General features: G+C 44.1%; 1 long non-coding RNA gene across 1 annotated transcript; it reads right to left on the bottom strand.

The window, feature by feature from the left end:
* Positions 1 to 9,124: 9,124 nt before the first annotated feature.
* LOC121136596 lies at positions 9,125 to 10,158 on the bottom strand. Its single transcript, XR_005873633.1, has 3 exons — positions 10,059 to 10,158; positions 9,727 to 9,836; positions 9,125 to 9,576 (listed from the first exon to the last, which is right to left on the bottom strand). It is a non-coding gene; the product is annotated as an uncharacterized LOC121136596 (long non-coding RNA).
* Between the last annotated feature and the right edge of the window lie 2,389 nt (positions 10,159 to 12,547).

Below are 12,547 nucleotides of genomic sequence, written 5' to 3'. Positions count from 1 at the left end.
ATTTTTCCTTCAGCAAATGCAAAAGCACTCTTGAGGGACTCATCTCCAGTGCAGGTCACAGGACGGTCTCATTGGACAAGTTTGCTAAAGATGAGTGCACAAAGAAAACAACAAAGTGCAGGAAAAATCCTTTGGAAGAGTCAACAGACACAGACCAGCACCAGAAGAGCCTGAGAATTTCACATGATACAATGATATGAAAGAGACTGCCAAGCAATCTTGCTTCAAATAATAAAATCCTAGAATAATTAAAACACGAGAGAAGAACAAATTGGATGAAAGTCATTTTCTCATGGTAGTTATAAGCACAGACAATAGAGCTCAAATGCTGTGTCTGAAAGCCAGCACTACCATCTACTGCCCAGGTAGATGTGGGAGACTTACCTCATAGATCTGTGCTTAGGTTCCTCATGTGTCAAGGGCAGATATTAGTGGTGCCCACAGTTATGGGCTGTGAGGATTAAATGCCGCCTCCTACACTGCTTAGAAAATTGCAAATATGAAGGGAATGGGTGGTTGTTATAGTTTGAATGCTAAGTATCTCCAAAGGCCTCTGTGTTAAAAGCTTGGTCCTCAGAGCTGTGTGGTTGAGAGGCCCTGGAACCAGGAAGAGGAAGGGCTGTGTGGGAGGTCTTTAGATCATTGGAACTATGCCTTTGAAAGAGGTTGTGGACCCCAGTTTCCCTCTTCGTTTTTCTTCCTAGACATATGAACAGGTTTACTATGTTTCCACTGTGCTATCCTTCAACAAGGGGTAATGCTAACAAGGACAATTAACTATGGATTGGAACCTCGTGGGAGTTAAACTATTTATCTTTATAAGTTAATTGTCCCCACATATTTTAAATAAAGTATTTAAGATTTAGGTTTAAAAAAAGTTAATTGTTTTGGGGGGATGGACAAGAGGTAGGGGGAGGGAAAGGGGAAAGAAGGGAGGGGAAGCTGTGGTTGGTATGTACAGTGAATGAAAAAAATTAATAAAAAGATAAAAAGTTAATTGTTTCAGATATTTTGTTACAGTAAGATAACATTAACTAGCTCTGTTGTTATTATCATCATCAAAAAACAGATGGGGGAGATTTTGAAAACAAACAGTATGTCTAGAAATGACACTAGAGTCACTGAATTTATTTATTTATCTATTTATTCTGGCAATCGAATCCAGGTCTCACACATGCTAGGTTAAGTGCTCTACCACTGAATCACCGCAGAGAGATGTGAGTGAGAATTCCAGGACCAAAGGAAGAAAAGAATATTTAGCCTAAAGGCACATAATCTAGGCAAAGACTCCAAATAACTCTGTCCTGACACTGTGTGGGAGAATCTTAGAATACACAAGAAAGAGGTTGTAAGTCTGAGCAGAGATGAAAGACTGCCAAGCTATACAACAAGTCAAGTGACAGCAGGTAACTCACTGGTTACAGCTGAGGCATGAAGACAGTGAGAACATATTTTCAAAATGTAGGGGGAAAACAAGTCACAGTTTAGAATTTCATGACTAGTGGAACCAATCAAAAGTGAGATGGAAAAATACTTTATTTTTTAGGTAAAGTCTGAGGAAGCCCATCACTCATAGACTATCACCGAGAATATCACCGTGGGTAAACTCCACAGAGGAGGAAACCAAAGTCAGAGGGAAAGAAGAAAAAAATGATCTCCAGAGACAAATGGGCAGGTAAATCTGACCCACACTGTCTGGTACTGCTATAACTGATGAGTAGTGAAGCCTAAAACCAAGGTGGAACGTTAGTATCGGAAAAGCAAGGGACAGTTGAGGGGAGTTGAAGTATCCTAAGGTTATATATACTCCAAGGAGAAAGACAACACTATTAATAAACTTTCAACTGATGTGTAGTGCAATACACGCTAAAAGTTTTAAGGGTAACTACTGAACGAAAAGAAATGCATTAATTCTAAACACAAATAAAGGGGAAGGCAGTCAGGTGGTGGCAGCGCTCACCTTTAATCCCAGCACGTAGGAGGCAGAGACAGATCTCTGTGAGTTTGAGGCCAGTCTGGTGTACAGAGCTAGTTCCAGGACAGCTAGCCCTGTTACACAGAGAAACCCTGACTCAATCAGTCAATCAATCAATCAATCAATCAATAATAAATAAATGGGAAAATAAACTTCAACCCAATGCAGAACAGGGAATGAGAAAATGAAGTGGAATAAAACATGAGAAAGCTTTTTCTGGGGTTATAAGTGAACTAAACTACATGGGTGATTCATATATGAAGACATGCATGCACACACATGCATATGTATACATATGCTTAATACACCCACAAATGTAAAAACAGACTTTTGATATGAAAAACAAAAACTCAATAATAATCTTCCATAATGGGCACATTCAAAATCCAACAATCTATGACGACTTCAAATAATGAAATCACACAGTAATTACTCCAAGTAAGGAACCCACAGGGCATCAGGTAGTGGCCACAACAGAAGCCAGAAGATGGTGGAATTATGTTGGTATTAGAGAAAAGAGACTTTTTTAAAGTTAGGGATAAGAACAGTTTGTGCCAAAGAGAACGGTTGAGGAGTGAGCATGCTTAGCCCCAAAGGTGGCAATGCCACCTACCAAAGCTTGGCGCATGTGGCTACAGTAATGCTGGAGTCATTGGTGGCCTTCATGCCATGTGTTAGGAAATGAAACCTGGAAAGATGTTGGAACTAATGCCCACTTTCTAGTTGTGAGATAAATACACAAATCCAAGAATCTACAACCTAGGGAATAATGACAATAAGAATGAGACTCCATGAAAGGGAAAACTGAGAAATGAAAAATGAAAATCACAAGCCTAAAGCAGTTAATAAAGAAATAAGGAAGATGACATTAGAAAAAGAGCCATGTTGGGGGACTTCAACCTTCTTTTTTCAAAACTGACCAAAGTTGCAGAGACCAAGCTAGTGTGACAAGGAAACTGTTATATTAAGGATAAGTCAAACATACTGAGGAATTCGGTGTGGGGAGAGGACTCTTCTGTGCCAATGGCACCAGAACGTTGCATCACATATAAAAATAGGTCATAAATCCAAAACCATAAAATCTGTAGCAATCTTCACCAACCCCAAGTTTGACAGAAGGCTGATTTCCAAATTATATAAAGAACTCAAGAAACTAGATATTGACAAGCCAAATAATCTAATTAAAATATTGGTGCAGATCTAAACAGAATTCTCAACAGCAGAATCTCAGATGGCTGAGAAACACTTAAGGAGATGCTTAACATCCTTAGCCATCAGGGAAATGCAAATCAAAAGGACCCTGAGATTCCATCTTACACCTGTCAGAACGGCTAAGATAAAAAACACAAGCAACAGACAATGCTGGAGAGGATGCGGCGAGCACTCCTCCATTGTTGGTGGGAGTGCAAACTTATACAGCCACTTTGGAAGTCAGTATGGTGTTTTCTCAGAAAACTGGGAATCAACCTACCTCAAGACCCTGCTATACTGCTTTTGGGCATATACCCAAAGGATGCTCAATCATACTGCAAGGACATTTGCTCAACTATGTTCATAGCAGCTTTATTTGTAATAGCCAGAAGCTGGAAACAATCTAGACACCACTCAACCAAGGAATAAATAAAGAAAATTTACACAATGGAATATTATTCCGCTGTCAAAAACAAGGACACCAAGAAATCTGAAGGCAAATGGATGTAACTCATCCCAAGTGAGGTAACCCAGACCAAGAAAGACAAACATGGCTTGTACTCACTCATACATGGATATTAACTGTAAAATAAAGGATAACTATGCTCCAATCCACAATCCCAGGTAACAAGTAGGGTTCATGGGGGAGCACCCAGGTCTCCCTGGGAAGGGGAAATAGATTTTGTGAGTGGACTGAGGGCAGGTCAGGATGGGAACATGAGTGGTCAGGTTGGGGGAGATGGGGGGCGGGGGAGAGTAATGAAAGAGACTATTGAAAAGAGGTGAATTTCAGAGTCAGGTAAAAACCTGGCCCAAAGGAATATCCCAGGAATCTACAAGGAACACCGCAGCTTAGACTTCTAGTAATAGTAAACACGTATCCTGATCTGGCTATCTCCTGTGACCAGATTGGTGCCTAGCACAATTGTCATCACAAAGGCGACATCCAGCAACTGATAGAAACAAACACAGACTCACTTGATGGAAACAGATGCAGACTCACAGCCAAACACTAGGCAGAATCCTGTAGAAGAGGGAGAGAAAAGATTGTAGGAGCTAGATGGGTCAAGGACACCACAAGACAATTCACAGAATCAACTAACCTGGGCTCACAGGGGCTCACAGAGACTACACCCACAATCCGGAAGCCTGCATGGGATTGCCCTAGACCCTCTACATATGTATGACAGTTGTGTAGCTTGGTCCTCTTGTGGTATTCTTAACAGTGGGAACAGGGGCTGTCTCTGAGTTTTAATGACTTTTGGGCCCTGCTCCTCATACTGGGTCACCTTGCCCAGCCTTAATACATGGGGAGGTAAATAGTCTTACTGCAACTTGATATGCCATGCTTTGTTGACACTCATGGGAGACCTGCCCTTTCCTAAACAGAAAAGGAGGAGGTGTGGACTGGGAGGTAGGAACAGAGGAAGGACTGGGAGGAGAGAAGGGAGGGGAAATTGCAGCCACAATGTAAAACAAATATATAAATAGATAGGTACATACATACACACACACACACACATACATACATACATACATATATACATACATTTGAAAAAACCTATAGAAGACAACATGGGGAAAATCTTCATGATCTTTAATAAGACAATGACTTCTTAAACACAATACAAACACACAAACAAAAACACAGAAATGTCATCAAATTAAAATGTGTTTCAAATAACAACATTAAAAAGAAAAAAGACAAAGCTATTGACTAAGAATATGTTGAAAACTACAGACCTGAAAGGGGACTTACATCCAAGATATATTTGTGAGTTCTTGCAACTCAAAAACAAGAGAATAACTCAGAAATAAGGCAAAAGATGTGGACAGAACTTTCTCTAAGGAAGATGTACAAAGAGCTAACAAGAAAAAAGAGGAATACAAGTCACTAGAGAAATACAAGTCAAAAATCACAATGGGAAGCCACTTTATACTCACTACAATGGCTAGAAATAGGAACAAAGCACATGTAATGGCAAGTGTTGACAAAGGCATGGGGAAGCCAGAACCAGTATGTATTGTCAATGGACTGTGAAATGGTGTGACCACATCAGAAGTTGGGAAATTCCTGAAATGCTAAATACGAACTTAACATATATGACCTAGCAATTCTGTGTTTAGAATACACAACGGAAATAAAAATACACATCCACAGCCGGGCAGTGATGGCGCACGCCTTTAATCCCAGCACTCGGAAGGCAGAGGCAGGCGGATCTCTGTGAGTTCGAGGCCCGGCTGGACCGACAGCCTCCAAAACAAAACAGAGAAACCCTGTCTCATAAAATCAAGAAAAAAAATACACATCCACACAAAACTGGCACACAAATGTCCACAACAGCATTATTAATAACCAAAAACCAGTCCAAAGACCCACTAACTGGGAGTGGGTAAACAAAAATGGTATCCACATAAGGGAGTAACATATAGCAATAAAAGTTCAATAATACAGATTTAAATTACAATATGAACCTCAAAAACTTGCTAGCTGAAAAAAATAGTCATAAAATACCACATATTGTACATCTGCGTTCATGTAAGATGCCTCAGAGAGTCCACGCTACAGAGGTAGAAAATCAGCAAGTATCTGCAGCTAGAAAGGCAAGATCGGGTGAGGGCTGTGTATCAACTACTGTTATTGCTGTTGTGACAAAACATCTGACCAGAAGCCACTTAAGAAGCAAAGGTCTATTTTGCTCCCCAGTTTAAAGGAAATGGCCCATAACGGTGGGGAAGGCAAGGGCATATGAGCCCCCCCAACTGTCACAGCTGAAGAGCATGTGCTCAAATGCTATGCGTATGAAGACATTCCCCAAGTCACACTGGCCACAACAGGTACTTAGTGGGTGTGCGGATTTCTTTAAGGTTAAGGAAGACAGTCAGAAATCACGGTACAGTAAGGACTGCATGACTCTGTGTGTGATAGAAACCACGGAATCACCCGTTTTAAAAGAGCAAATGTACAGCATATAATTTTTTAAACACGGGCATGGGGAATGCAAGGAGCTTGCTACATACGCACGCACTCTGTGCCACCTTGGCAACTCTTTTATGAATCTGAAAGTGTTCTAAACTTAGAGTAAACAGCAACCGCCGCAAGCCTTTGGTGTACTCTGTTGAGAGAGTGATTACACAATTAGATGTGACACAGGCAAACTACAAAGTAGGGGAGTCACACGAAACTCAGTGGGGGGGCAGTTCTGTACCAGGCTATGCAGGGGCCATTCCATTATTATCACCAGCCAGGTTTCTGGCTCACGATGAATCCTACAGTGTTACAGTGTTTCACGGGTCGAGATAAGGAACTGGCTGTGTTGGAGTCTACACCATGGTGTGTGTGTGTGTGTGTGTGTGTGTGTGTGTGTGTGTGTGTGTACAGGGAGACAAGGTGAGGTCCTCCATTGCAGAGAGCAGCTCAGGGGCTCAGGGCTACATGAGACTTACAGTATAGGATTGCACTCATGGAGCCATTTTTAAGTATTTTAATCGATTTCTCTGGCAAACCCACCCCCATCCTCAGCTAATTTTTAAATAACCTTTAGCAGATTGTGTATACGTAAATGAGAAAAATGTTTCATATAGCGGGTTTGGTGATATATGCAGTCTTGAGCCTCCACTGGAGGCCTTGGTGTACATACACATGTATATATACATTACATTATTGACTTTATAAATTATGGTAAAGCGTGCACACATTGACGTCATTGGACATTTTAGTCGAGCAGCTCAGGGGAATTAACACATTGATTTGATGATACCACAGGAGCAGTGCTAGTTCTAGAACATCTTCATCACTCCAAAGAGAAGCTCTATAATGTTAAGTAACTCTCTGTTCCTTCCCCCGCCCCGCCCTGCTAAACAATAGCTTACTTCCTGCCCTTTGGAACCTGCCTACTCAAGACAGCTCATGTAAGTCGACTCCTTTCATAGAAATCTCCTTTGTATTTGAGAGATTTTCAAGGTTCCTTCATATTTGATACAAAATTATTGTTTATGGCCAAATAATATTCCATGGTTTAAACCATATTTTGTTTATACCTTCATTTGTTGATAGACACTTGGGTCATTCCCACTGCTATGTTCAACATAGCTGCAGGGGCAGGCCTGACTGCGGCGGTGAAAGAATGAAGAACACACAGACACACAAAAGCGCTGGAATCGGGTGGTCTGGGCGCTCTGATGGAGAGGCTGCAGGCCCCGGGAAGCTCAGTGTGTTTATTATATAGAGTTGAACAGAGAGGCAGGGTTATTGCCTAAACTGAACAAGGAGGCAGGTTTTAGGGTATACAGAGGAATGGCAAGCAGCAGGGACAAGGATGCACGTTGAACTAACCTCAGTAGGAGCAGTCTCTGCAGAGGAGCAGTCTCTGCAGAGGAGCAGTCTCTGCAGAGGAGCAGTCTCTGCAGAGGAGCAGTCTCTGCAGAGGAGCAGTCTCTGCAGAGGAGCAGTCTCTGCAGAGGAGCAGTCTTTGGGGGGCAAATATTGGGGCCGGGGAGAAAGCTATGGTGGACATTTTCTGCATACACTGCCAACAATTGCACTCAGACCCCTGAGGAAGGCTTCACTATCCTTCTAAACTTCATGCCTGGGGAAAGGCTTTGCCATCTTCCCATGGGTCTGAGTCTATGGGGTCCTTGACATGGCTGTGCCTATGTAGACCACACACATTCACTCAGTACTTCATTCCCAGGGCTTCCTGTATTCTACTTTTGGCTGTCATGAGTAGTGGGACTAACAATCTCAGCATGCGAGGGTCTGTGCAAGCCCTAGAGCCTGTAGGTTTTTGCTGAGCCACACAGTAGTCCTTTCCTCCCTTTCCTCCTTGAAGGAGTATTTGGGGTCTCTGAGGTGGTACCCTCACCAACCTCAGCATCTTGGAGGTTGGCTATGCCCATTAGTCTTGGCTGCAGGAGGTTAGACTTGTGGCCCCATCATTAGAAACCACTAATTTGTCTCAGCTATGCACAGTAAGCTTGGCCAAGCCACGGGAGACAGGTTGGTTCTAAGAGCCTTGGCAGACACTTAGAACAAAGTGTTGTTACTTATGAGCTGAACAACCTTGGGAGCTCTTGGTTCCCTCTTCCATGCAGTTGTCATCTGACTTCAGGAGACTTGCTAGTGGACCACAGTAAAAGTACCAAGTGGATGTCTGCCCAGCGCAGAAGGTAGAATGTCCAGTGATCTGGGCATTGCATGGAAGCACCTCTACTCCCTGCTCCACCATCACAATGTACACTATCTAGTCCTTGCCTGGGCCAGGCACAGTGCCACCATGGCAGTAGGTCATCTCCCAAGCAACACTCATGACCCATCACACTTCCAGATGAGGAGACAAAGGATCAGGGTTAAGTGGCTCGCCCAGCATGACCTGCACTCTGAATTACGAGGGTAGGGTTGGATCTGTCTGATCTCAAAGTCTCTGTTCTCGATTACATCAGATGACGCCGAGACAGAAGCATGGTGACAGTGGTGAGGAGTGCCTACTGGTGCCATCTTCCTCTCCCGCCACGATCCTCTCGCAAGCTCTGTTGCTCACCTTGAGCAAAGCAAACAACTTTTCTAAGTCTTCTCACCACAGAGGCCTTGGCTAACCACACCCTTCACAGTTACTCTGAGTTGAATGAGACATCTCTCTAAAGCTTCTCACGGTGGTGGCCAGTGCAGAAGTCACAACCATAGTTGTAATGTAGGAAGGAGAACCCCAAGTTTCAGCTCGGGTGTCATGCTGGAGCAAAACAGAACAGTTGGCATTAAACTGGATCCTTTGCTGACCCCAGTTTAGATGTACTGTCTTCTGTCAACTCCACCATAAAGGACCACAGATATATGTGTCATTTGGAGGTAGAAAACACCAAGAGACTGCGCCAAACTGGCCAAAAGCAAATGCTTTTGGACTTCCTGTAAAACTCAGGCTTATTTTGGTAATAAGCAAAGAGAAAACAGACTCCGATGGCTTTCAAATGGTGAGGATTTACTGACACAGGAGGAGGGGGGGGGATCTGGTCCCAGGCAGTTTGCCCCTGCACCGGATTCTCTCTCGCTCTTGTTCCGTGGTGTGTGCTGCTGTCTGCTGGCCACGTTCTCTTCTGCTGTAGTGTCCCATGCAACCAGGGGCTGGAAGGTACAGGCTGTTCCCACTGTCCCAGCTTGGCAACTCTAGAGGACACGGACACTCTGCGTCTCCAGAGAAATATTAGTTGGAGGATGTTTCGTTGCTGTTACTTTTTGCCTTTTTCACAGAACCTTTACATTTTGTTCAGGCATCTTAAACTTCTTGGTTCAATCAATCCTCCTGCCTCATCTTCCCAACAGCTGAGATGACAATACATACTGCCACACCCATCACTCATTTTGGAGTTCTTATCTGTGTAGGACTCTTACCGCCAAAATAAAGTTGGAGGGGAACCTTGGCGAAAGGGTGGGAAGAGAGTATAAGTGGGCGGAGGTCTTTCTTTTAAAGGGGTCCTTTGCACCCGGGCTGACCAGGGTACTGCCTGCGCGCATTCTGTCAAGTGACAGGGGCAGGCCAGCATAATGCCTGAGTCCTTACACTTACCGCGTAGGTTATCCACAGTCCTTGATTTAAACGTTGGAGCACCTCACAGCCACTCACATGATGACAGTGGGGATGAAGGAAGTGGCTGGTTCCACGGTCCTGTGCCCACCCTGCCATTTGACCAAGAGGAGGATTTGCCTGGCTGCCTGGCTGCCCGCCCGCCCTCTCTCCCTCTCCCCTCCCTCCCTCCCTCCCTCCCTCCCTCCCTCCCTCCCTCCCTCCCTCCCTCCCTCCCTCCCTCCCTCCCTCCCTTCCAGTTTTTCAAGACAGGATTTCTCCGTGTAACAGTGTCCTGGAATGATCTTTGTAGACCAGGCTGGCCTCAATCTTACAGAGAGATCCAATTTGCCTCTGCTTCCCAAGTGCTGGGATGAAAGGCATGTGCCGTCGGCCACCCCAGGATTCGAGATTCTATGGCAGTGTGACATAAGCACAGAGGGTCCTAAGTTGCTGTCGCATGTTCCACGAGCAGAATGTTGAGAAGTCCTTACATAAAACGTACCCTGACTAAAGCCTGATGCTCATCCCCCCCTCTCATTCGCCATCACTGGCTGGCCAGTTTCATCAGCCCCGGCACCACTGAGCTACAGCATCTCTGCTGGGTGACTTCACTCAGGCAGGGGAAGAGTTGATATTACGTTTCCCAAGTCACAGCAGCACATAAAGAGTGAGCTTTCCACCCGATGACAGACGATAGAGTTCGGGTGGAAGCCGTGCGCTGCTGAGTCCTGATGGCGCCCTGCACAAGGGCGGCCTCCAGATGGCGTCTCCAGGCTTCCCCTTTGTTCCGCTGGACTGGGAAACTGTCACTGTGAGTTCAGTTTTCCCCCCCTGAGACCCAAAAGAATGTTACAACACTCCCGAGTTATATAAAACGGACTGTTTGGATGACTAATATCTCCCTGTGGGTAAAGGAATAGCAACTTGGTAAGGAAATGAAGGGACTGACAGTGACTTGATAATTTTTAGTGTCAGCTTTCTGTCACAGAGACACACAGTACCTGAGATAAAAAGAGACGACTTGGTTTTAGGTTCATGGTCTTAAGAGGTTCCAATCTTTGGTTATTCTGTCTGTGGAACACAGTGGCAGGGAGCAGTGTTGCTCACTTCTTGGTGACTGGGAAGAGAGCAGGGGAGGAACAAGTCCCCAGTGACCTAACTTCCTCCATCCAAGGCCCATTTCCCCTGTAGCACATGAGGCCTGTGACCAAGCCTCCAACACAGGCTATGGAGGACATTTACGATGTGAGTGATGTTCTAAAGCCAGTGTCGCCATGAGGACCAGCTGACCCCATACCTCCCTTATTTTAGAGCAAGAGCTCCCTCCTCTTTTCTTCCATGCTGGTGATGGACCTAGGAGCCTTGGGCTTGCCTTGAGCTGAACCCCTTCTCCAGGTGGAAGCAAACATTACTGTTCTAGGCCTTTTCTTTTGGGCCACCAACCAACTCCCAAATCATGACACAGAGACTTACTAGTTTTGAATGCTCAGCCTAGCTCAGGCACATTTCTGGCTAGCACTTTTAATTTAACCTGTTTCTCTTTATCTACCTTTCGACTGGTGGCTTCTTACCTTTCTTCTGTATCTCTTACTTTCACTGCTTCTCTCTGTCTGTCTGGCTTCTGGCCCTGGGTGTGTTCCTCATTCTCTCCTCCTTCTTCTCTGGTTCTTCCCTTCTTTTTTTGAGCCTAGAGCTCTCCTTCTATTTATTGTCTCTGCCTGCCAGCCCTGCCTATCTTTTCTCTGGCTAACTATTGGCCATTCAGCTTTTTTTTCCTTTTCTTTTCTTTTTTTTTTTTGTGGTTTTATGAGACAGGGTTTCTCTGTATTGTTTTGGAGGCTGTTGGACCAGCCTGGCCTTGAACTCACAGAGATCTGCCTGCCTCTGCCTCCCGAGTGCTGGGATTAAAGGTGTGTGCCACCACCGCCCGGCTGGCCGTTCAGCTTTTTATTAGACTGATTAGGTACCTTAGGCAGGTAAGGTGAAACCAATGCAACACATCTTTAAATAGTTAAACACACATCCTTTACATTGTTAAACAAATACAGCATAAACATAGTTAAAGTAACATTTTGCAGGGTAAACAAATGTAACACATCCTTGTCTAGTTAAAATTCCACAGAACATCATGATTTTCAAACAAAAGCAAGTGACACACAATGTAAAAAGAAAATCATAAAACAAAATCAAAGCTACCATCTCCACTTCACAGGAATATAAATTTTAAGCTGTCTCTACCAAGACATGGAGAGATGGAGAATATTATCATAAACATAGTCATACTTCAAATTTCTCATGTTGACTTTGAATTACATTTATCTTTATAGAGAAAGGATACAGCTAACTTGCATGTAAACATTTAAAGAAGAGAAACGGAACTGAAGTGATTACTAAACTTCAAAGAGACAGGAGTTATCTCTCTGTAGGGATGAGGGCCCTGATAGATTATAAACTAGTCAAGTAGTTCAAGGCCAAGAACGGAAAGTGACTTTATCAACAGACTACAGAGAAAGTAAAATGAGTTGGATGAGTGGATGAAGGTGACCAGGACTACTTGAGACCACTCCCCCAACTGCAATGCAGGTCTCTGGTTGGAACTAAGGAGCATACAAAGGGTGTGGAGACCACCTGCTGCCCTCCTGCACTGCACCTGAAAGTAATCAATCTCAATAAAGATTGGCATCTATATCCAGAAAAGAGGAGATGATGTGGGAAGTCCTGTGATCATGTCAATAAAGCACTGTTGGGCCAATAGGAATCTAGATAGGTGGGACTAGGAGTCCAGGAGAACTCTGGGAAGGAGAAACACAATAGAGTCAAG

The sequence above is a fragment of the Mesocricetus auratus genome, unplaced genomic scaffold (assembly GCF_017639785.1).
Source record: "Mesocricetus auratus isolate SY011 unplaced genomic scaffold, BCM_Maur_2.0 Super-Scaffold_100676, whole genome shotgun sequence".
NCBI classification, from domain to species: domain Eukaryota; kingdom Metazoa; phylum Chordata; class Mammalia; order Rodentia; family Cricetidae; genus Mesocricetus; species Mesocricetus auratus.
This window is presented reverse-complemented; position numbering and strand designations above follow the sequence as displayed.